At 36.1% G+C, this 26,994-nt stretch overlaps 1 protein-coding gene across 1 annotated transcript in view; it reads right to left on the bottom strand.

Moving 5' to 3' along the window:
* CHODL (chondrolectin) overlaps positions 1-26,994 on the bottom strand; it is a 198,083-nt gene that overhangs the window by 20,765 nt on the left and 150,324 nt on the right. The gene's annotated exons all lie outside the window — the stretch shown is intronic.

The following is a 26,994-nucleotide window of genomic DNA, read 5'->3' as shown; positions in this document are numbered from 1 at the left end:
AAACTGGAGCCACTTTGCAAACAGTCCAGTCAGCGGCCCCACCTCCTCTCCTCCCGGTTTCCTGTTTCCATTCGCTAGACGACTGGATACTCATTTGTGTAAAATGTGACAGCTTTGCCATTAAACTCTGGCGAAAGTTGGATCCATTTGATCTTCTCAAAGATTAATGTCCACGGGGATGCCAAGTTGTGGGGCCTTTTTTTTTTTTTCTGTGCTCAATTGTTTGCTCATATGTATTGCTAGATGCAGGGCACTAGCCACTATTTAAAATGGATTGGCGGAGTGGGAGCCAAAACATGCTCCGTGAATTATACAGTGTGGCAGGTTTTTCTCCACCTAGGTTCTGCAAGTAGATTACTTCCAAGCAGGCTGTTTGACTAAGTTGCCAAGAAGTAAATTAAAGAGAATATTTGAAACAGTTTTCCCAAATGATTTCAATCTCAGTCTTTGTAGCTCTAGGGAAAACCATCAACATAAAATAAATTTTCTGAATACTTGGGAATTTCCTGGACATAAAGGTATGTATTTCTTTGTAATCATCTATCAGTGACCTGGGATTTACATCAGAAGTAAACCATTCTAAAACCTACAAAGGCACTTTTCCATAACATGACTTGGTCTTTATTGTAATAACAGTCCACCCAAGGATGCTGCATTTTCCTGGAGTATTGAAAAACAGTTCATGAGAGTTTTATCTATATCTAGTCCATGATAGGAACCCTGAGGAGGCTCTCATAATGGGCTTCAGTAGAACTGGTATTTTGCCATTATGTTGCTTTAAATGCACCAGGATTTGTTAAACGAAATCCTTTGGTTTTAATGATTTTGAAATCCTTTGGTTTTTACAGCACCTCCCTGTCTTTTGTTTTCATAAGCCAAGAGTACACTCAACACTTGTTGGACTGTTTTCTTAGGGAGAAAAAAGTCAATCTTTCTATAGTAAAGACAAGTCATATAGAATAAGAAATTCTAACACTTGGAAAGATCTTAAGGATTATTAAATCCACCCTACTCAAGAAAGCAGAATTCCAAAATAATTATAATATTGTCTATTACTTTATTTTCCTTATACAAATATTAAAGAATTTATTCCAGGGCCATGGGCAATTGGTAAATCATGTAAAGGATATGGATTTTGTGAGTTTCTCCACCAGCTAAAGGTCCAAAAGAAACAGGTATTGCTGGGATCTTGAATGGAAAATTAAAAACATTAAGTCCTCAAAGCAATTGGAGGTATATGTAAGCTCAGCCCTGTAAATCATGTCATAGAGTGTCACTGGGTATGACTGTAGTCAGAAATTTGCTCCAGGTGCCTTCAGAGTCCAGTGTGGAGGAAGAAATGTAATGATGACTGTGTGTATAAAGGCTATAGTGGAAGAAGTGTGAATGAGTATCGTGGTTAGCCTGGAGGAATGAGGAATTAGGGATTTTTGCAGCAATTCTCTAGCCACCTTCAGGTTCAGTGTGATGATCCGCATTGGCTGATGACCTGGATGACTGCTCCAGGTGCCTGAAGAACTAGGTAGGGTTCTGAATGGGAGCTCCTTTCATGCCATCCTACTCCCAGATAATCATGTGGCTCAGAGCTATCATGGAAAGGTCCCTGTTTGGGAAGGAATGCCAGTGGATTACAATAGAAGCACTGGGTGTAATTTTCCACATATGGATAACCCCCCAAATGTCCCTAATGCCTAAAAAGCCGTCAAGTCCTTGAAGCCATTATTGGCAAGGGGGAGCCCCATGGTTTTCGTACTTCAGAAAATCCAAATTATATTAATAACTATATCCTCAATATGGTTGCACAGGCTTCCTAGTATAGTTTCTTATCTTTAGGCTATGATTATATCAGTTCAGGGTGGCCATGCCCATTAATTAGGGCTACTCAGCAGTTATTCTGGTAGCTGTTTGACTTCTCAGAACAAATCATTAAAGGCTCTTTTCAGATATGATGTTTTTGAGGAGACCAGCTGACAAGACCAGGTTCTTTATTTGTTTCTGCATCACTAGAAAACATCTGGATGGATCATCATTAAATTCATAGAGCACATTTTGGGTAGTCATAAGTATAGAATATTAGTGGTACTTGATATTCTCTTTGAAGAGCATGGGGCAGAGGGTGTCTGTCTTAATTTTTTTTTAATATAGCATATAGTAGGAGACAAACTTAAATGTCAGCAAAATTCCTTTTCAAAAATACAAAGTTATGGAAAGTTAGGGGAAAGCAACAAATGTTAATTTTTTAAACAAATGACTTTCATTGTTTTTTCCTGGGAATACACACAAGGCATCACAGGAGACAAATTACTTTCTCATAGCAAACATATTTTAGTCCCAGAAATTTAACTGCTTTTGGATCAATCAGGAGATGAGGGCTCCCACAAGAGTAACCAAGAGAACCTGAAGTTATGTGAAGAATGTTTGTGCATGTGTAGAGCTGGGCTTTCACATTCCCTGAAACCAAGGTGTGACAAGACCATGTGACTGGTGACTGGCAAATCAGGAGAGAGGTCTGTTGCAAGTCAAGATTCTTTGCCCAGTTTTAAAAAAAAAAGCAACTCAAATGAGAACTTCAAACTGATTAGGCTAAGGAGTTCAACATTGATTCAACAACCTAAAACATTACTCTTCAAGGCCCAGAATAGAAAGGTGATCTCAACAAGAGTGATCCCAAAGAAATCTCAGGCAGAGTCAACCAACGCATCTCCAGAAGCTCTGAAACATCAATTGAGCAAAAATATCTGGAATCCAAAGTCTTGGAAAGTGACATCAGTGCCCTTAATAAAACACTATGGAATCTGTATGCCCCAAATATACAACCTCCTCCTTCATTCTCCCTATTCCTTTTCAAACGTCTGCAATTCTCAGCAAGCATCTGTTTTGTGTGCCCATTAATAAGCCTCAGGAACAGACAGTCTGAATTACAGGTACTGATTTGCACTCAGTGGCTTCTCACTTGGGCAACTCTGTACAGTGGCTTCAGCCTCAGCTGGGTTCACTCATATGTGTTCCAGAGCAAAAAGTGACAAAGGTGGTTGTCTTACTCAGTTTGGGCTGCTGTAACAAAGTACCATAGATGGGTAGCTTACAAACAACAGAAATTTGTTTCTCACAGTTCTTGAGGCTGGAAATTGGAGACCATGGTACTGGCATGGTTGGGTTCTAAAGAGGGCACTCTTCTGGGTTTCAGACTGCCAACTTCTGGTTAGGTCTTCACATGCAGGAAAGACAGCTAAAGAGCTCTCTGGGGTCTCTTTTATAAGGGCACTAGTCACATTTATGAGAGCTCCACTCTCATGACCTAATTACTGCCCAAAGGCCCCACCTCCTAATGCTATCTCATTGGGCAGTAGGATTTCGACATGAGAATACGGAGGGGGATACAAATATTCAGTCCATTGCAATGGGCTACAAAGGGGATTTGTTATATTTAAAATTATTACAACTTTATATTAATATATTTGAAATGTTATTGGAATCCAATAGTAACTAGTTTATTCATTCTATTACACTTTAAGGATGGTAAATGATTCTCCTGAGCATTATCAATAACACTGCCAAGACATAATAAATATTTAAAAGTGAAAAATAAACCTATTACAATATAACCACTTCAGCAGTAGGCGAAAACTGTTTCTTTTTTTCTACATAATGGTTAGCTGTCACTTCCAGGAAGAGACCATTGAATCCAAGGTTTCTCCTCCCAATTCTTCAGAGGTGACACCTTGGCATTTGTGCAGTCCTGTGACTGCCTTGAATGCAAGGATGAGCAGCTGGTCAAATTCCCCAGATTTACTTGTTCTTTTCAAACCATGTCTGTGCTATGGAATACGTGACCTGCCTCATTCAAGAGTCAGTTCTACTCTTCCTCATAATCCCAGGAGAAGCCTTAGTCCTTATAGGGCTATCTTAGGGAGGTTCACTGTTCATAATGCTGTTTGAAATTTAATGAAGAATTATATACACTATAAAAAACTACCTTCCTATCATTTAAAAGTTTAAATTTAGGAACTATTGAGTCTGTTACATGTTTTGACCAGTCAGGTGATGGGTTAAAAATATTTACAGAACTCAGTTACTAGAAGTATATGTTATCGGATCTGAAGAATCATATAAATTTATGTGAATGTGTAATTAAATATCAAATCAGTAAATTAAAATTTCCTTTTAGTGCTTCTTTATTAACTGAAAGCAATGCAATCAGTACCACTGTTATCAATTTACCATGGGCCAATACTTTTTATTCTAATCTTGGCTGAAATACTAAATCTGGTCTTAACATACATTAATACAAACAAGCAAAATTGAGGTAATTAAACCAAAAAGAAACTATAAGCTAAAGTCATCCCTACTTCAAGTATCCGGCTTGAATTACCTAGGTATGTAATTGACAAATTCCTTATTGCGTACTGTAATATGGAAAAATTATTTGGCTAGCAGAATCATTAATCCAAATTTTTAGTTAATATGATCTTGGGCAAGTTTCTTCATTCCTTTTGGTTTTCACTTTTAAAATATAAAAAAAGAATGAGTTGAAGAAGTTCTGTGCCTCCTGACTGAATGGCATTTGGCCCCAGAAATATTTCACAAATTTTTCAAATCTTAATCTTTATGTGTACTAAGAATCATCCCCAGCCAGGATGTCAGTAATATATATAATATAAATACATACACACGAATTTTCCAGATGTATACAGATGCAAGTTTAATTTTTAAATGTCAATAAATTCATAAAAGAAATTTTCCACGTTTTTTATCAATATTTACTGAAAGAATAGTTGTTATTATGTGGGGTCATGGAAAAATATGTTTGTTAAAAATAGAGCATCATAGTCAAAGAGATAGGGAATCACTGAAGTAGATTATTTCTAAAGTCCTTTTCAGCTTTATAATTCTCTCACTCTAAAGTTAGGAAAATCTAACACTTCTTTTCCTTCCTTCATTTTTTTCTTTTCTTTCTCCTTCCCTCCCTCCTTCTCTTTCTTCCCTTGAAAATAGACAGTGTCAATTTATAACTAATGGGTCCACTCTCTTATTTGATTTCCAAGTTAATCAGAAAATAGGCGTCCTGGAAAATTTTCCTATGACCCTGTGAGTAACAGATCGATATATCGCAGATGCCACATAAATGTTAAATCCAAACAAAGCAAAATAAAACTGAGTGCCAGGTTGAGTGAAAGAAAATACAACTAAGAGACCATCAACCTATAAATAAATATTTGATGAACCCATATTTCCTCCTATAAAAGTGCTCCATTTTATTCAGAAGGAACTTGTTTAGGAAGAGGAATAGCTAAAGACCTAGAAAACATAAAATATGCCTTTGTTGTGTGCACAAATATTCAGTGTTTCTCCAAATATATCAAGTGACTAGAAAACAATGGTGTCAGAGCAGCCATAATTGCAATAAAATGGGGTATGTGGAATGACATATAAAGTTAGAGAATTTGGGGGAAAAAACAAAGGTTTTAGGACAAAAAAATCAATTTATACATCCTTCTGGAGGTACACCTGTCACTTCAGTATTTGTTCATACACTGTTTCTCAGGCTTATGTGCCAAATGCATGTGTACACTGCAGCACAGCAAAATGGAAACTTTAGAAAAAGCAAGGAACACAACTGTCAGGTAACTGGTAGCTACTGGCATCCATAAAAGTCTCTATCCTCTAGACTACGCTTTTTAAAAATATATATACAAGTTATCATTTATGTGTAATAAAGTCTAAATATTCTGCATTGTAAAGAAGCCCTTTTAAAATAAACCTGAACACAAAGGGGAAAAAAACAGCAAAAGTTAGTACATTTCTATTGTCAAATCTCTTATATCAGAAAAAAATAAACTGACAATATTACATAAGGAGTTGATGCTATAATATTTCTCTCCAAAGAGTGGACACATAAGATTCATAAGACAGCCTTAATTTTCAAGAGTTTTCAAAAACAGAGAGGCAAGAAATCATCATGAATCTATTAGCTAAGCACCTCCTATCTTTTCTAACAGGTAGGAGTCATTTACTCTGATACTAAACAAAAAGAATGGTTTAGATTTTTAAATATTTGTGAAGTCTAATAATACAACAGTTGCAAAAAGATATAAAGTTCTTAATACAAAACTGGGATGATCATTGTGGATTCAGGTTCATTTGCACTGGGGCTCATTAGCATGTAACCTAATGATTTTTGAAAAAAAAATAATACATATTGGGAACAAAATGGGGGACAGAGGTAGGCCTGGATATCTTCATCCCCAACTCATTCCCCGACCCATCTACATCAACCCCTCCTAAACAGATTACTTCACCCGGCTTACTCTCACACGTTGAGGGTCACTAGAAGGCTGGGGTCTTCTCCCAGACTGAACATTGATTTCTCTAACCCAACTTCAGAGTTCCGGGTGCTAAGAAGCTCTTTACGATTGCTCATAAAATGAAGACACCGTCCTTCTCTTTCTGCCTAGATCTGCAGAAAGACCTTTCCTCCCTGACCACATAATCCAAGTCCACCCCTGCTTATCTCTCTCCCAGTTTATTTCTATGACTGCATCTGTTACTCATTCAACAAACGTTGAAGGAGCACATATTGTACTTTTTTTTCTGTTAAAATTGAGGGTATACTTGTTTGGTTGTTTAACGTTTGTCTGTCCCCCATAGATTATAAATTCTGAGCTGGTTTTATTTTCCACCGGTAGGTGCCTGATAAATATTTATCAAGTAAATAAGTGTAAGAATGAACGAGTCTCTGAATTAAGTTTTTCACCTTCACCTGAAGCCAGATTTTGGCACTTCTCCCTTTTCATTTTCTGCTTACAGGAATGAGGGTGGGGGTGGGGGTGTGGGAGGGACCTTGGATATGGCATCCAGCACAGGAAGGACAGTCTCCTCTCCTCATATTTCCTCCATCCCCTGGAAGGGATGAAAGGAGGCTTCCACAAGTCTGAAGAACCCTCCAAACCTTACTTTTCTTTACTGATAACTGACAGATGTTAAGCTTGCAAAGGGACAGGTTTTCAAGAATAATTCACATCACTTGCATTCAAGAATCTTAGTTTAAACCTTTCCTTCCTATTCTGCAGAAATTGCAGAGTCACCCACATTTCAGCTGAAGATATTTTTTCTAAGAGAGAATGAACATGAATCCAAGATTCAAATGTACATTTCTTGATAAGAATGTTAGAGACTCTAAATCTTGTTTTTCTGTCTCCACAAAGCTACGTACTTGCATCAGTAGTGTCTTCCATGAATATGGTGACCATACATCCTGATTTGCCTGGCAAAGTTCTACTTTGCGCAGAACAATGCTTGTCCACAACTTTTTGATTGACTGTTACCTCCTATATGAAGCTTATTTTTTAATTTCCAGAAAAAAAATATGTTCCTGCTCTGATTTTTTTAAATGGTATACTATATTTCTCCTCCAATAGTTAGTTAGGTATATTATGTCTCTTTATGTAAACATGTCAATTTCCTTTAGGGCAGATTAAATAATATCATGTCATAAATATCCTGTATCCCAGTGCCTAGGAATTCATAAATGTTGACTTCAATTAAGTGTTTTCAAAATCCTACAAATAGAAATTACACAATAAAGTTTTACATATCTGAATGTTAATATAAAATTTCACTACCTGTATGTATTCTTATATAATGTTTGCTATCTGAATGTAAGATACTGAGGATATCTTATAACTATAAATAGAAAATGTGCATTTATTGTTCAAATGATTATCTGAAATTCATGCCAAAATTATTAGGATGCAAAATATTGTATTTTTATCAAATTGCTGCAAACACTTTGAATTATGAAACTACCTACTCCTTTGCTGAGCCCCACAACTGCAATTCCTAGCGTGGCATTGAGGTAAAATCTAAAAGAAACAGAAAGCACCTAAACCAAGTGGCCATAATGACCATGCTTCCTTCCAAAGAAACCTTAGATATATTTTGTGGAACACTTAGGATTCATAAAACACATTTTGAAAACCAGAGTTTCAATCAATAAATAGCTATCATATCCTGAGCTAAGGATCAAAATGTTCAGAATCTACCAAAAGCAATCAAAGCTCAAATAGATGAAAAAAGTTTTTGAGATTCAGAAAAAAATAAAGGATAGTTGAGTCATTTAATAATCAGCAGATGATGCAAATATAACCGGACATTCTAAATCTATACACTTTTAAGAGGGGAAACTATTCATTTTTGAACACTTGAGAATTTCAAATTTCTCCCTGGATTTATAAAAATCAAAAAGGAATACCAGGGGCTTCCCTGGTGGCGAGGTGGTTGAGAGTCCGCCTGCCGATGCAGGGGACACGGGTTCGTGCCTCGGTCCGGGAAGATCCCACATGCCGCGGAGCAGCTGGGCCCGTGAGCCATGGCCGCTGAGCCTGCGCGTCCGGAGCCTGTGCTCCACAACGGGAGAGGCCACAACAATGAGAGGCCCGCGTACCGAAAAAAAAAAAAAAAAAAAAAAAAAAAAAAAAAAAATTACCTAAATATGAACTATTTGTCTTTTCTGTCTCACCTTTAATGTTCTAGTTTCCAATTGCTGTTCTAGGTTGTCATAACAACAAAATGCTATTTTCAACAAGTTTTGGTGGAAAACCTGTGTAGAACACCTAATTTAGCATAAGTGAAATATATTCAGCTGGTTGCATGTATGACAGATTTTTAAATTTTTTTAAAGAATTATTTGATTGTATTATTCCTGATAACTACTGCTTCTTAAACCTTTTATGACATAAAATAACTCTTACAGTTCATAGACAATAACAGGAATAACTTCAGTGCATACATACCTGTAGTCACTCCGAAGAGTTGACTGGGATTTAGGTTTTAGCTTCACCCAACCCCAGTACATCCAATTATCCTACACACCATCAACACGTAGTTTGTCTGAAATACAGATTTCTCATATATTCATTATTTTAATTTCTTAACTTGCTCCTGCTGTCAACATAATTATACTTGTAGAAAACATAAGACAAATATTTTAGAAGAAAAATGTATGCATAATGCCACCACCAAAAGCTCCTATTAAAACACACACACAAAGGTTTTCTCGTATTTTATTGCTCAAAAGCTTTCAATTACATTCTGGCTGATAGACTAAAATTTGAATTCCCTCGTCCTGCATCCAAAGCCCTCCAAAATTTGACCCTCTTTACCTTTCTAGATTTATTTCCATTTCCTGCTTTCATAAATCAGCCAGCACCCCCAACCAGGTGACTGACAGTCTTTGTTTTCTCACCATGATGCACACTGCTACAATTTCCCCCACCTTTCCATGCCTATCTTTCACTATGCCTATCATAAACATTGGCTCCTCTTTTCTCAAAAAAAGTCATCTCAGATCACTCTCTCACCTTTCCCAAATGGATAAAACACTTATTTTGTCCTTGAATAAAATCTACCTTGTAGAATGTTTTGGACTATCAATTTTCACAAGTTACTTAGCTGCTTACATGTATGTATTTTACCTTCTCAAATGGAAGGTAAGTTAGTTCAGAAACAGAACCATGTTTGGTGTGTATTTTTTCCAATCCAGCAACAGTGTTGTCTATTTCATTTAATAGAAGAGCCTTCAGAGTAGAAGTGGTGTTCCAGATCCTTCCTGTTTTCCAGTGATGAACTTTGATAACTCACTTTGCACCCATACATTATCAGACATATGGGAACAGTGCTGCGGATTAAAGGCGAAGGGATGTATTGTTCCCTCTCTCTTCTTTTAATTGCATTACCTTCTTTTATCCCAGATATTGCATGACTGTTACAAAGAACCACTTACTTCATGAGTTACCTATCAAAGGGGACCTTAGCATACACTCAAAATGTATCGATACATAAGGAAAGCTGTAAAAACAGGTTAAGAGCTAGGACACAACATCAGAAAGAGTGGTGTTTCTTTTCTGCTTAACTACAAGCCAGGTAGTTAAGCCAGGTTTCATGACAAGACAGGAAAAATAAAATATTCTGTACTCTTCTTTCCTTTTCCTACACACATAAGGAAGTCACCTGATATCCTTTCAGAAACATGATCATCTAAGCAACTATCCCCCGCAGAGAATAGTCTACAGTCATCTGGCTAACACCCACTTTCCACTCACAGGGCAACTCTGACAACAATCAGAGAGTAAAAGTAGAGCATTTGAATGAGGATATATTAGTTTTCACATGAAGTAGCTTATTTATTGTCATCAAAGTGAAAAATAATAAAATGTGATTTGCTTTCTTGCACTTATGTTAATGTGCACAGTTAACCATGAGCCTTGGGCATGGAAAATTTCTTTATCTTAGCATTTTTAAAAGTTAAGCTTTATTGATTCATTGTATGAATAATACAATTTGGAATATCATTCCTCGATATATCACTAAAGAATTAAAATATCATGCATTCTGTATTATGTGTTTTTTGAAAGTTGTGGTCAGACTACAGACAGTATTTTATGGACTTAAACTTTTAAACCTTGATAGATTATTTTAAGTCACAGTGTAAATTAGTAAATAATACAATTTTGAATATGAAATCTTTTCATTGGCACTTTAGAAGAGCAGAAAAGGGAATGCATAAAGTCTTACCAGAAGTAGCCTAACAATTATGAACCAAGGCCAAATTATCTTATTAAAAATATATGTATATGTATATTCCAAAATATTTGGTTTGGTGTTTTATAGTAAAATATTAGCTGGGTTGTTAAAGCTAAACTCAGGTCTTCATAACATATCATGTTATTGGAGACTATGAGTCTTTCTTTCTTAGGAGAAGAATAGCAATAATAATATCAGTTTATAATTACATTCAGAACAGGCACTATTCTGAAAGGTTTACATATGTTAACCCACTGCATCCTCACAAAATTCTTATGACACTCCTGTTACCCCCATTTCTAAAGATAAACTGAAGCACGAGGATGCTAAGTAACTTGCCCAAGGCTACACATGGCTAAAAGACGATAGCTGGGATTTGAACCCAGGCAGTCAGGCTCTAAAATCTGTGCTCTTAACACAATATCAAACCACCTCTCAAGAGGAAGCCCTCCTGAGCAATAGACATGGAAAGACTGGAGCCTCCACTAGCCACTGTTCCCCAGGACAGACTTTTTCCCATTCCACATACTTAATCCTCCATCCATCACACAGCCATTTGCCAATTCTAATCAAAAGTAAGTCAGTGTTTCCCAGAGATGATCTAGAGGGTTTTAGGTGAAATATTTTTTAAATGTTAATAGTTATATATTTACTCTTATGTGTATTAAGAAATCAACATAATTAGCACATCAAAAACATGATCTTACAGATAGTACTGCTTGAACTAGACTGAGTGACTAATTTGGATCATTTTCAAGAAAAAATATTAAACAAATAATAGGACAAATGGGGCAGAAATATTGAAGATGGCATGTGACCAATGGAAATTTGCTGAACATTAACCTCAGCAGTGCTTTTATCTGAGAGCTCGATTTCCAGATAAACCAGTCCTGGAGTATCTCAGTTAAACTCAGGCAGGATTATTGTAGCTGTGTCTCCTTTGCCACCCTTTTCTTATATAAAACTAGAAGCTTTCTCCTGTCACAAACACCCAGGGCCACTAAGGCAGTCATACCCATTATCCAGTTCTGGTCTTTCCAAAGAGAAGCCTATTTAGGACCCAGCAAGGCTCATGTCTCTTTTGTTCTCAGAACACCTAGCCAGGCCCTTTTGTAGAGGCCCAAGCAGCAAACAAGGGTAAACATGAAAAGAGATGGAAAGGAAAAGGGAATTGTGTGACACTTGGGAGACCAAAAAGGGAAAGCCCCTGCTCTGTGCTGAGTGGTGTCTTAAGCACTGTACTGACTAGCTAGTTTACTCTTCCAAATAACTGAACTGAAGACATCGTTGTCCCACTTTTATAGATAAGGACACCAAAACCCACAAAGCAAGCAGAGTGTACACCAGGCTCTTTGATTCTGAAGCTGGAGGACTTCTACTGTACTGAGCAGTAGAGACTGAAGAAGGGAAGCAATACATAGAGGATGAAATGAAGTTGAAAGAGACCTTGAAAAGATATATTTCAAATCCTCTTTTTTTAGTAAGTTAAAAATTAAAGTAAGGTAGAGCCAAATGGTCATGCATGCAGACCTACAACATGGATATTCAAATGGCCAGTTCAGTGCTCTTTCTAGCACCCTTTTTGGAAAGGCTCGGGTACTGGCTGGAAGGTAGAGCTGAAGAAGATGCTTAAATTAAGTCAGATGGAAGGAAGCACTTCTATGCCAAGTCACAGAGCTAGGATACGCCTAATGGCCGGAAGCCATGGAAACAATTTCTGCTAAACAGGTTATAAAATAAATAGGCAACTGCGTGGAACTTTTCAAGCAGTGTCATTTCATGATATTGGAACAAAAAGTAATGAGCACTTCAGTGGACTGGCAGGGAGAGGAGCTGACAGTTCATCACAATCTTTATTAGAAGTCCTGCTTCTTTATTGTAACATTGATTAGTACTTTTTTTAAAATTTTAAAAGCTGAGCAAATTTGTTTCTGCAAAGACAAACTACGACAGACATTCTCCCCAGTGAACTATAATATCACCAACTAAAGGGCCATTTTTGTCTTTATATCCCCAGAGCATCTTGCCCATGGCTGGGGACATAAGGTTTGTTGAATTGAATCCAACACATTATAAAAGTTGAAACACCTGTGCAGGAATAAATGAAGCTCCTCTAAGTGTAAGTGAAAGAAAAATCATAAAATAAAAAAGCATTTGTACCTCTAGCAGTTTGTATTTATCTTCTTTTAAAGCTATCTTTTGAGTAAGTCATTATCATAAAAATAATTTTGGTCAATTATGACATAAATTATGCTAAAATTATAACTTTGCTACTCAATGATTCAGTCATATTTTACCTTTTTCATTGGTATTTTAATGCATAATGCTGCTATTAAGAGGCATATTAACCCACCTTGTAACTCCAGACAATCCTCTTTAACTAAACTTTTTGTTTATAAAGTGATACTAGATATAAACTTTCTATTACGTTAATTACTTTGCATTTGTATTTACCCCACTTTGTCTGTCTTTTAATATTTTATAATAACTGATAAAGCCATATTATATGGAGTCAATGAGCATTAGAGATAATGAAATTCAAGTAATTTCAAGCCTAAATACTTGAAATTCTATTTAGTTTTTATTTCCCTTTTCCTTTTCTAGCGATGACAGCAATGTAAAGCTATTTCATTTAAAAGGTCACATTTCACAAGAAACTAATAGTGCCAATTTTGTAACCCTGAAATGCATGATTCCCTCATTGAAAACAGTCTTTTCAAGGTAAGAAAAAAAATCTGTGGCCTACAATTTGAGTGACTTTTGTTTTGCTGTTTTAGTATGGTTCTACTTCTTCCCAGCTCTTTTCTCTACAAGGAATGTTCTAGGAAAGCGAGTTCTGTGTGGAACTAGAACGGTGAAGACTCTGAATGGCATTGAGAAAATTGCCCAAGGAAACAAAGGAGGATACTGTAAAGGTAATAGCTTCTTCTCAGGGTAAGTTTAGAAACTTTTTCCCCCTAAAGTCCAAAATTATATTTTATTTGGCTACTACCCACTTAATCATTTGAGATAGGTTGTACTACTTTCACAAATATTTACTCCCCACTCACACCTTTTACGGGAGGAGTAAAATTCCTATTCAGTTGATTGATGTTGGCCACGTGACTGACTGGCCAACAGAATGTAAGGATGTGACATAAGCCATATCCAAGCAAACACTTAAAATGTGCATGTGTGATTTCTCTTGTTCTTTTGCACTTTAGATCTTCCCACAAGGAAAGAGCTCTCCCAGGTGGCAACTGCTCCTTCAGCCTGTAGGATGACGGGCTGCAGGATGACGGACATGTGATAGCAAGCCGATCCTCAGTGACAGCTTAGAGCGTAGCCTCCGCAGCCAACCCACAGGACCATTTTTGGAAATTAACTGTATGTTGCTGTAAGTTACTGGCATGCTTCAATCCATTGTTATGTACCATTAGTACAACAAAAACAAACTAATACAGAAATTGATACCAGAAGCGGGATGCCTGAAGGAAAACGTAAAATTAATGACATTGGCTTTGGGGCCAGATGTGGGTGGCAGGAAACTACACATTTTTAGAGATTATCCTGTCCTGTTCCACCACTGAATGTTGGGTGGGGGGTCGGGGGAGGGGCAGCTGTGTTGTAGAGATTATCACAAGATTTTGAACTTCAAGTCTGATGTCATAAGAGCATAAAACTTTGAGGGGAGAAAGGGGTCTTTACTGGCATAGGGGTGAATATTTTTTGTGGCTGGAAGAAAGGAAAGTTATTATTTGTCATCCAAAGAACAAATTATGGGTAGATTGAATAATTATACCACAAATATTTGTCCTCCCTACCCCATCGCTGAAGAAGTACGTGTTTCCACACTATTGATGTTTGCCTTGACTATGTAATTTGCCTTGACCAAAGGACTATGAGAGGATATGACATACAACCTACTCAGTCAGAGACTTTAAAGGTGCTTATGTGTTTTGGTTTGGCCTCTTATCTCTTCCTTTCTGCCATCAGAAGAATATGCCCTAGTTAGCTAATGTTTATTCAACCTGCATCTCAGAATGACAGATATATTGAACACACCTAAATGTGCCTGGAGCCTAGAGAAGAGGTGCCTCAGCCATCTAGCAGACCTGAGTAAGGAATAAATGTTTTTTGATACAATCCATGGAAGTATTGGTGTTATGTGACATTATCACAGAAAATCTGACTAATATACAATTTCACAATAATGGGTCAGTAATCTATACACATGAGAAAACAAAAGTGATATTTCACCTGATCTTGCCTTCTCCCATTTTCATATATTTTATATGTGTAATTTTCACAGTTTTATTTGTAGTTCTGCTTCATCGTCATACAAAAGCACACTTTTGTAGGTGTTTGTTGTTTTAACCCATACTTCCCTAGAACATCCAAGGGACTTTAGGAGATTCACAAATTGTTGAGCTCATGAGGTCAACCTTGCTATTCCTCCAAATAAACTTTATAGACCCTTAATCTGAGAGGATTTGTCTTTTTATGATAAATTAGGAAAGTGTTGCATTAGACACTACTTTCATTTGGTGGGCTAAAACACAACAACAAAACCTTTGTGACGCATCTAATGGTAACCTCATTAATTACTACCCTACATATGTTTTATCTCATTATATCAATGTTTTTAGTTGAAATGAAGCATCTTCTGTTTTATAATAACCCTAAATCTCACTGATCAAAACTAAAGAGAAAAAAATCTTTGACAAACCAGCCAATTTAAACGAAAGAAGTATACCAGGGTAGATATTAGGGTTTTAGGATTTGAGTCCTCTTCTAGCTGCCCGCAGAATTAACAAGAGGATTAGGTTGGCTCATGAGCACCTTCTCATGCCAAAGTAGACACCAGGGAACTGAAAACACAGCTGGGATGCTTAGATTATGCATGTGACAAACCCTCGAGGAACTGCCAGCCAGATGCCCACAGAAAAGCCAGCATTCCTTGTGCAGCACAGATATGAAACTAATGATGCATTCCATGATTCAGCCATTGAGATAAAACCATCTGTTGGTTTATTCACCCACCATTTTGTCACTACAGATGAGCATTAAGAAAAAAACATGGCACGAAAAGCAATTTACATGGGGAGGTTTCTGGTGTGTAGATACGCCCTAACGACTACACACATCCCTAAATTTGAAACTGTCTATTACAGCACTATCTTATGTTGCACCATCCACACAGTATGTATGTGACCACAGCAGGTTGAAAAATTAAACTACTGGCTGCAGTAAACTTTCAGATTAATTAATTTATGAGGATAACATGTAAGATGTAAGAAGACTTGAGAAAAGTCAATCAGGTTAATATTACTAGTTTTTAAAAATTGTGAACAAATGGCATTGTCATACAAAATGGCTAAGTTTGTTCCTATCAAATGAAAAGATGCAAAACTGAAAAATTAGTAGTCCAACCATAGCCAACTTATTATTCTGAGTGCTTATATAGTAGTAATACTCATAATAGTGACATCAACATGAAAGTCTTGGTTTTTTAGAAAGCTAGAACTTTTTATTGGAAAGCAATATTTTAATTCAGATGTTATCACTCACTGTCTTTTGTTTTGCAAATGTATCTACCCAAAAAAAAGCATTGCGGAGACTTGTAAATTTTCCAGTTAATCTATGCTATAAGCAAGTGAATAATAACATTTTATGGATCATTAAGATTTAGAAAATGTTTTTATACAATTTTACCAGCATACCTCAGAGATATTGCAGGTTTGTTTCCAGACCACCACAATAAAGCAAATTTCGCAATAAAGCAAGTCACATTCATCTTTTGGTTTCCCTGTGCATATAAAAATTATATTTATACTACACTGTAGTCTATTAAGTGTGCAACAGTATTATGTTTCCAAAACCAATGTACATACCCTAATTTGAAAATACTTTGTTGCTAAAATTAAAAAATGCTAACCACCATCTGAGCTTTCAGCAAGTCATAGTATTAACAAAGGTCACTGACAACATATCACCATAACAAACACAATAATGAAAAAGTTTGAAATATTGTGAGAACTACCAAAATGTGACACAGAGACATGAAGTGAGCAAATGCTGTTGGAAAAAATGGTGCTGATAGACTTGCTCAACAGTGTTACCACGAGCCCTCAATTTGTAAAAAACACAGTATCTGTGAAGCACAATAAAGCAAGGTATGCCTGTTTGTTGATTCCATTAACCACCCAGTATGTTAGTTACTATCATCTGCATTTAACCATGAGACTCATGAGTATAGGAGAGAGACATGGCCCTGTCCTCTTGCCCCATCACAGAACGGGTAATCAGAAGAGTTTAGACTTGAACCTAGATTTTGTAAATCCAAATCAAGTTGAATTTCCAATAAGTGAACAGATTTTTCTATTTACTAGTTAAATTAACATGTTTTCCCTCTTCATATGAGTATTGCATTGACAAAAGTTAAATACCCACTACATACCTACAAGTATGCTGTAAAATTTTAAAAAATATTTTTAAATGTAAATAAACACAGGAAATCTTGACGATTTTCATGTTAAGAACCTTAATTTCATAGCAAAATTATTTGGCACTTACCACCATTAGAAATGTTTATATTATTTAAGACAATTATTTTCCTTACAATCTGATTGGCTAGAAGATGAAGAAAACTAAAATTGGCTAACCTAAGATTTTAGAAGCTTTAAGTATACAAGGGCTGAACCTTTTCTCTGGGATGTAACTATTATTTGTTTTTCTCTCTCTCTTTCTGTCCCCAGAAACAAAATTAAAAACAACTTTTACTGCTTTAAAATAGACTTTGAACAACTACTTTAAATATATGAATCCATATATTTATTTTATTATAAATGACAGGAAACATGAAAAGTTCCAGAGGACTATAATAAAAAATCAATTTATATAAAAAACAAGATATTATAGCAGCACTTCAATGAGTATTGCTAAGAGACAGGAAGTGTATCTTCTATCTAAGACAGAAAATGCAAAGCATTTTCTTTCGATCACAGCTCATTTTATCTATAACTTAAAATAATGAATCCATCCCTTGGAACTCTGGGAGAAATAAGCAATTCATTTCCCAAGCGTGAAGGGGAAGAATCCTTGTGAAAATGATGTACCTCAGTTCTTCCCCAAAGTTGGCAGCCCTCACAGTCATTAAAAGACATACAAGGCAGCAGCGTTTACCTTTGGCTCCTGTCCCACATCTCTTTTAGATCCCTCCTCCCTCCCCTCTTCCTGCCTTTTCTTCCGATGTGCTAGAGCTGCTTGCTAACAGGATCATCCCTCCAGATGGAGTGTATTGTCTGCGTGTGTCCATTTATTTTCTATGGGTCTTGAGGATAAGTACCCCTAAAATCTAAAGAATTACTATCTTAAGACAGTTATTGTGTGCTTATAGGTTGTTTAATTTTGAGTAGGCAATCTATACTTTTTCATTAACTTGAAATCAAAGATATTTACTGTAAAGTATCATCTTGTTTCAATTGTTTTCCTAATTTTCCTGGTTTCCATTCATTCCACCAAAAAGTAACTTATATTAGTCTCAAGTGTTCTTTCACCTATACTTTAAGCATATATGAGAAAAATATATAGTCTGTCTTCCTTCCCACTAGAATTTTATTTTTTATTTTATTATTATTACTTTTTTTTTTTTTTTTTTTTTTTTGCGGTACGCGGGCCTCTCACTGTTGTGGCCTCTCCCGTTGCGGAGCACAGGCTCCGGACACGCAGGCTCAGCGGCCATGGCTCACGGGCCCAGCCGCTCCGCGGCATGTGGGATCCTCCCAGACCCGGGCACGAACCCGCGCCCCCCGCACCGGCAGGCAGACTCTCAACCACTGCACCACCAGGGAAGCCCCCTCCCACTAGAATTTTTTACTCAGATAATTGAATAACATACAAATGTTTATGTTGCCTTTTTAAAAAATTCACAATATATTCTGAAGATTTTGCATTCAACTACATAAGAGAGTCTTCTTTTAAATTGTTAAAATATGCTTCATTTATATTAACACTATAAGAAGGCCTGTATGTCTCTAAAAAACAGTTTAAATGTTACACAGAATAATACCTAATCGGAGAAACGCAACTCAAAACTACAATGAGGTATCACTGCACACCAGTCAAAATGGCCATCATCAAAAAGTCTACAAGTAATAAATGCTGGAGAGGGGTGTGGAGAAAAGGGAACCTTCCTACAATGTTGGTGGAAATGTAAATTAATGCAGCCACTCTGGGAAACAGTATGGAGGTTTCTTAAGAAACTGAAAATGGAGTTACCACATGATCCAGCAATCCTACTCCTAGGCATATATCTGGAAGACTAAAGCTCATTTGAAAAGATGCATACACCCAATGTTCATAGTGGCAGTATTTATAATAAGCAAAACATAGAATCAACCTAAGTGTCCATCAGCAGAAGAATGGATAAAGAAGATGTGGTGTGTATACATATAAATATATATATATATATGTGTGTGTATATATATATATACACACACACACATACACACACACATACATACATACACACAATAGAACATTAGCCATAAGAAAGAATGAAATAATGCCATTTATAGCAACATGGATGGACCTACAGATTATCATACTAAGTGAAGTAAGTCAAAGACAAATATATCACTTATATGTGGAATCTAGAAAAATGATACAAATGAACTTATCTACAACACAGATATAGAATCACAGACACAGTAAACTAACTTGTGGTTACCAAAGGGGAAGGGGGGGAAGGGATAAATTGGGGATTAACAGATGCATACTACCATATATAAAATAAACAGCAAGGGAACTGTATAGCACAGGGAACTGTATGTTGTAATAAACTATAATGGAATAAAATCAAATAAAGAATATAGATATATACATATATGTATAACTGAATCACTTGGCTGTATACCAGAAACTAACACAATATTGTAAATCAACTACACTTCAATTTTAAAAAAGAATAATACCTAATCAAGTTGTATAATTCATTTAACAGAATTTTTTCCTCCTGTGGGCAAATGGAGTCTATAAGGTGACATCTACAGGTAATAAGCAATTGCCCTTCAATACAAGACCAAACACAGTAGATACACACTCAGGAGTAAACAAAAGAGCTAGTTACCTTTTTAAGAATGACAATATTTTAAGTGAACATATCTGTGTTTAACTCAAATGAAATACATCACCTCTTAATAATTGCATACTTAGGATTATTACCTAAGTAACAACTATTTTATGTAATACCACAAATCATGAAATTAACATGTGTGTGGGTGTATAAAACTTTTCCAGTCCAGCAGAAAAATCAACCCTGTAATGTAAAGAACACTGAACTGCACTTCCATTCAAGCCTTTTTAAATGTAAAATTCACGAAGTATAACATGCGTTCAAAAAATTACACAAATCATAAATGTCCAGTCTACAAGTTTTCACAAAGTGAACACACCTGTATAACAAGCATCCTAATAAAGAAATGGAATATTTACCAGCACCCTGAAGATGCTCGCATGAAAAGAACAGCCAGAGGTACTATCTTGACTGAAGAAAGAACAAGTATCTTTTATGAGACATTGAAGAAAAATTATTAAAATTCTGAAACTATTAACTCGAATACTTCACTCCCTCTCCATATAGGAAGTCTATAACCTCCTACCCTCTCAGCTTTTCTACAAAATGCTATAAATATAGTGCATGCCTGAAATCACAGGAATGTGAAGGTTTGAAGAATGGGGCATATTCAAGAAGGGCACAAAAGTCCAAGTTCTCAATCCCAAGGGAATATAACAAATTCCGTACTAATTTGTGTCTGGAATTTAAATCTCAGAGATTAGATCTAAATCTCCAAGATGGAGAACCAGAAAGTGTCAGGGCTTCTAGTGAGTACCAGCTCTCAGCATCTTTTGAACATGGGGCAATTACAACTAATTAACTGTTAATTACAACAATTGACAATAAGGAGGGCTAACCATGACTGAGTGTTTTGCCATGACATAAGCTCTTCTAGACACTTTATAGGATTATCTCATTTAATTTTCATATCAACTTTATAAGGTAAGTACAAGTATTATCCCTATTTTAAAGATGAGCTAAGTAAGGTAGAGAGGGACTCAAGTGATAAAAAAAAACTATTTGGAATGGGTCATACAGCTTGGAAGTGGTGGAGGCAGTATTTTAAAGCCAGGCAGTCTGATTTCCACTACAGGAGGGGCTCACAAGTCTCTGACAGAAGTCGGAGGGTTCTAAGAGTCAGCTTGGCAAGAAGTCGTGGAGCATATGAGGGACCTCAGTTGATCAGGCAGCAGAGTACAATAGGGCTCCAGGCACAGGAACTCAGGAAACTGGAGTCCAACTCAGTATTCAGAGTCCCAAGGGGATTTAGCATGGTCAGTGTTAGGGTTCTCATCACCCATTCCACTGGGACTCCCTGGTGATAGTTTAGAGGGTCTCCAAAATTGAGGCGATTTTCCTCCAGCAGATGGTATTCTCTCAGTCAGCCTCTAACACTGGCCTCTGGGTAATGATAGACTTCTTTTAGTTGAATGATCCTTTCCATGGAGGTATCACAAGGCTCACAGATATATTCTTTCTTGAGAAGAGAATTCCCTGACTTCTTGTGTTAAAAATATACATATATGTTGATATGTATATTTCAATGGCTTTAGACAACAAAAGTTTATTTTGTGATTATGGAATCCCATGTGGGTAGATTTTAGTTTTTAGTTATGCCATCTAGCACTGGTGATTGTGACGGAAAACTGATAGAAAAATGGCAGAAGCACACCTACTGAGAACTGCCTCAGCCTGTAAGTCCTAACTGCAGAGGAATCTGAGTAACAGAGCAGTACACGTGGTATCTGGTGGGCCCTATGTGCCCACCACACACAGCTTACTCTTTCAGAAGTTGGAGACATTCCTGTTGCCTTTCCTTGTTCTGGATTATTGATCCTGGCATTCTGTTTGGTCAATTGTGAGTCTCAAATTTCATTGGCCGTTTCTCCAGGGAGGCCTCCAAGACCCTTATTACAAATTGTATTTCTTGTAGGGAATGCTGTAATATCCAAGTGTGGATATGAACCTCTTTAAAAAAAAATGTATTAATGTAATTTGAATTAATTTTGTAACTCAAGGAAATAATTCCTATGGTTTTCTCTTGGTGCCAGTGACAGCACTTTATAGATATTGGAGATGAAACATTCTAGAAAATATACTGATTGAGCTCTTTGGACCAATAGCTTTGGTTCTCAATTTCCATGACTCTTACTGATTATCACTCTTCAATTTCTGATCATTTCTCCCACTTATGTGATTAAAAACCTTCTAGTCGTTGGCTCTTTTAACTTTTTAATATTTTTTCTATTCAATTCCTCTTCACATGAAATATTATAATAATTTCATATCAATAATATAGAACTTTACTGGCAATGAGGCTCTTTGCATCCCTGTATTTATGGTGCTCTTAGAAGTTTTATCTTGCCTGGTTGTACTCAAAATTCATTGTTTGACTCCATTTCCAAAGCTGAATAATAATAATATCTCTTTGTTAATTATTTAAATCAAGGTTAACAATTGCACACAGAAGAAAATACTACTCCATCCTCCCCATGCAGAAACCAATCTAACGGAGACTTGAAAAGATGCTTCCAGATATAGAAGCATATAGAAATAGTGAGTTTTTCAGATGTATGCTAGTAATAGTGCATTTTTCTAGACTAGAAATAGTGAGTTTTTCAGATGTATGCTTCTGCAGGATTTTTCTAGACTAGAAATAGTGAGTTTTTCAGATGTATGCTAGCAATAGTGTGTTTTTCTAGACTAGAAATAGTGAGTTTTTCAGATGTATGCTTCTGCAGCATTTTTCTAGACTAGAAATAGTGAGTTTTTCAGATGTATGCTTCTGCAGGATTTTTCTAGACTAGAAATAGTGAGCTTTTCAGATGTATGCTAGCAATAGTCTGTTTTTCTATACTAGAAATAGTGAGTTTTTCAGATGTATGCTTCTGCAGCATTTTTCTAGACTAGAAATAGTGAATTTTTCAGATGTATGCTTCTGTAGGATTTTTCTTTTCCATATAGTCCCCAGAGTGCTTTATTGAGGTCCATGTAGTCTTGATCCAGAGAATTCCTGATAAACAAATGTTTGATAATTGTAAGGGCTCCAAGATTCCAAGACCAATCAAATTCTTGGGTATAACCTTTAGAGGGAAACCTAAACCAGATGGTAAATTCAAGAATTAAATTGGCCTCTGAATCACAGATGGCTTGAAACCAAACAAACTAAATATGCTAATATTAGACTAATAAGAACATGGATTCTTTCAGATGTAAGTGAAATATACATATACATTTATACACTACATATACATACACACATCCACACACAAAGGTACATATATAAAACCAAATCAAACTAGCTAAAGCAAAGAATGGGAAGTCAAGGACTTGAAATTTGAGCATGACTGGATGAAGGGACCCAAAGGATATCAAGACCTTGCCACTCTATATTGCTCTGCTCCGCTTGGCCTCATTCTTAGACATTTCCCTCCACATGCAGCTGATGCTTGCAATCCTGATTGCTCCTGCAATCATGGTTGTGAAGATCAATCGCCCAATCTCCCAAGGTGGGGTTGGTGGATAGGAGGGTTAGTCCCACCCCAGCTGAACAAGTTTATTTTGGAGTGATAGGAGTTTCCCATTGGAGGTGACTCAGAGAACAATATTTTTCCTAATAGTGGAAATTAAAGGATATAATCCTGAGCTCTCTCTCTCACTAGTGAATTACCTAGCACAAGCCTAAGCCTCGAGAGAATGAGGCAACCTGCCTCCAGATCACGGACAGCAACCTCAAACCATAGCACCTTCTTTACCAAAATTATGTTTAATGTTTTAGGATGATCGTGGTTGTTTTATCATGATTATCTTTGCTTATATTTTCCTGTGTAGTATTTTAATTTACCACCTTTACCCTTTTGGACTCTACTTTTTACCTCTTATTGTTCATATGTTGCTAATTTTACATTCTTGTTATTTCCATACTCTTTTTTAAAAGTATCAGCCAAACATCATAGCAGGGGCAGATGTGAGGTTGATCTATGCTGTAAATCAGGGATATCAGGTAGCTGTCTCATGTATGATACTGGCCAAAGTTCAAATACTGTCTGCACTGAGCTGGCCCAAGAGAGATTCCTCTAGCAACTAATGATGCTCAAAAGAATGCCTGGCAAATTTTAGATGTTCAATAAATATGTACTGAGTCAATGACTATCTTCCCCATTTCATCCTTATTTGGATTCCTTAACTATAAAATTAATCTACAGTGAGAATAAATTACCCCCCTTCAATTTACAAATGAAGAATGGAGGGCAAGATAGGCTAAGTAACCTGAGAACAATAAGTGATTCATTGAGTCAGGCTTAGAATTTGTGTAAATATCATGTAACTTGATTGAATAGATGTTAATTAATGATTGCTATATGCAAACCACTTTGCTAGGTGATGGTGAGATAGATAATTAAGATGTTATTCCTATCCATCCTAAGCATGCAATCTAATTAGAAAAATATAGAATCTAAACCATAGCATGAAATACGTACTACTTAGATTTAAAGAAGCAGGAAGTCCAGAGGACGGTGAGATTCATTATGATGAATAGACCTAGTAAAGATTTAAAAATGAGGTGACTTAATTTTCCCTTACTGGATAAGACTTTAAACGGTAAAGAATGGAGAATGCTGGGCTAATGTAATAATACAAGTCATAATTTAAACCAGTGAAAGTTGAAGGAACTTGGATATCCGAAGTGATAAAGTATAGGTAGTGATAAATTTAGCATTACAAATTTATTAGAGTCCATGGATAGGAAAAAAATAATTTCAGAGACCGTAGCCTCATTGAAATTTTTGAGGAGAAACTTGTCATCGTTCCCCATTTATCTTAGAATTTGTAGCTTGAACCTTCCAGTAGAGCAAGAATAAACTACCTAATTCAGTAACCAAGGATCTCTCCACTCAGCTTTCTCAATCTAGTTCACTGTTTACAGTGGTGAGAATACTGCCCTGCCTAAACCCTGACAACTGTTGAATAAGCTCATTTTGACCGAACCCATTGGCTGGGCTCAGTCCTTGTTCCAGTGCCTCAGTTTTACAGATAAAAATCCTCATAGCGGCATAGTTAATTGAAATCTGCATTGGCCTATGCTAAGTGGCTTTTAAGATGCACACCCAGAATTAGATCAGATGCCCCCAGCTTCTTAGCCTCTAGTCTTGTTTACCTTACCCTTGTTCAAACTTATACTTAGTCTCAGCTGGGCTCCCTTCACACCCAAGGTCTACCTCCAGCATTTCCATTTCTTCTATATTCCTACTAGTTTCTTCTACCTCTAGGTTCAGCCCACCAAATGACTGGTACCACACTAAGATATCTAAACCCTGTTGGTTGGAATAGCAGAGAAACGCTCTCTGTGTTCCAACACAGGCAAAAATGAGAATTGGACAATAATAGCATTTGTTGTTTGACTGGTGTATACTAAATAAGACAAAATGATCAGTCACTGTGGACATTTTGTTTGAATCCTAGATAAAAAAAGATTGCTTTCTTCCTCCTTAGAAGTTACAGGCATTTTGGTCATGCTAATAATCATTTCATAAACAATAAGTAGTCTGTACTGTTACAAGTCCTACAGATATTAAAGGCTGAAAATGTACAAATAGCAATCTAAAGCTGGCTATTTGTAGCTAAATTATAAGAGAGTCTCAAAAGATGTACCTTCGATTAGAACATTACTCACAATTGCAGTAACACATGCCGAAAGAAAAATTTTTCATGTATCAGAAATTGGACCCAGGTAATTTGCTTGACATCACCTAACAACTTAGAAAACAAACAAATCATTGCATCTCTGCTAGTGTTTCCTGAATGATGAATGCAATCAATATAAGTGATGGCTCTTTAAACGAGAGCCCCATCTCTTCTTCCAAATAATGTGATGGTCTTAGGCCTTTTGCTTCCATCTTAGTTTGCATGTCTAGCTAAGATAAACATGGTATTTACACATCTCACTGCAGGATCATTAGCAATTTCCCTTTGGAGATAAATATTTTAAAATGCCATACTGTCATAAGCGAATCTCAACATATAATTTATGTATAAGTAAAGAATAAAAGAATGAATGAAAACTATTCTCATTTTAATACAGAAATCTTTCTATAAATTTGTTTCTTGATCAAGTTTTTTATTAAAGTCCAAAATATTTATCTCAGTATATTTTGATAATTTACTATTTTAACTATAGTTTATGTAAGTTTTAAATTTATTTATAACATGATTATTTAGCTCTGGCTTTATGAATTCTTTTAGTTTAATACTTATTTCCAATAAAAACATGCAAAGACTCATAATAATAAATAATAAAACTGTAAATGCCTGTTTGCACTGCTTTAAGTCTAAATTTACAGATCTTAAAAATAAAAATTCTCTCGTTTCTATCTAGGTTTCAAACTAATTTTTTTAGACATCTTTATTGGAGTATAATTGCTTTACAATGTTGTGTTAGTTTCTGCTGTATAACAAAGTGAATCAGCTATATGTATACATATATCCCCATATCCCCTCCTCAAACTAATTTTAAATGTGTCTAGAGTGTCATGATCAAAAGCAACCTTTTCAAAATGTGATGTATAGCTCAACACTCATATCTAAAACCAGAAAGAGTCTCTTATTGATCTATTGACTTCTGAGGGCAATTATGGTGGTTTCAGACATTAAAATTGCTATTAACTATGATATTGTTTGGGCAGTGGCAAAGCCATGCTATTAGTTAACGTTCAAACTGATATTGATTGGCTTTTTTCGACAATAAATATAAACTTGCTAGACACCAGTGTTCAACTATTTCTTTTCTGACAGTTATGGAACTAGTAAAAAGAGATTCAAAATGGAAGAGATTCAAAATGGTGTTGCATGACCATTCCCATACCTGAGACAAAATTACTGCTTTATTTATGTCCATATAGCACTCTGTATGTGCCTCTAGTGGAACATTTACTGCATAGTATTTATTGTTTACGTTTGTACATGAATTCTAAGTTCTTTAAATTCCAGTGGCCTACTTAATTGGAAGGCTCTCAGATATTCATCATTGAATAAATATTTTCAAATGAATGAACTTACGATAGATAAATTTCAATCAGCAGCAATAAGTCTAGAGAGGCGTGACCAATAAGGTGTTGGGTGACGATTGAAATGTTCTAGGTGAATGCTATTCAATACAGGAACCACTAACCACATATGACCATCACACACTTGATATGTGGCTGATATCACTGAATTTTAAATTTTATTTTTCTTTAAAGTTAAATTAAAATATAAAGAGATATACAGTTAGCAGTTATTGTGCTGGACAGCACATTTCTAGATGTTCTTTAAGGAAT

Source organism: Lagenorhynchus albirostris, chromosome 5 (assembly GCF_949774975.1).
Source record: "Lagenorhynchus albirostris chromosome 5, mLagAlb1.1, whole genome shotgun sequence".
Classification (NCBI taxonomy): domain Eukaryota; kingdom Metazoa; phylum Chordata; class Mammalia; order Artiodactyla; family Delphinidae; genus Lagenorhynchus; species Lagenorhynchus albirostris.
This window is presented reverse-complemented; position numbering and strand designations above follow the sequence as displayed.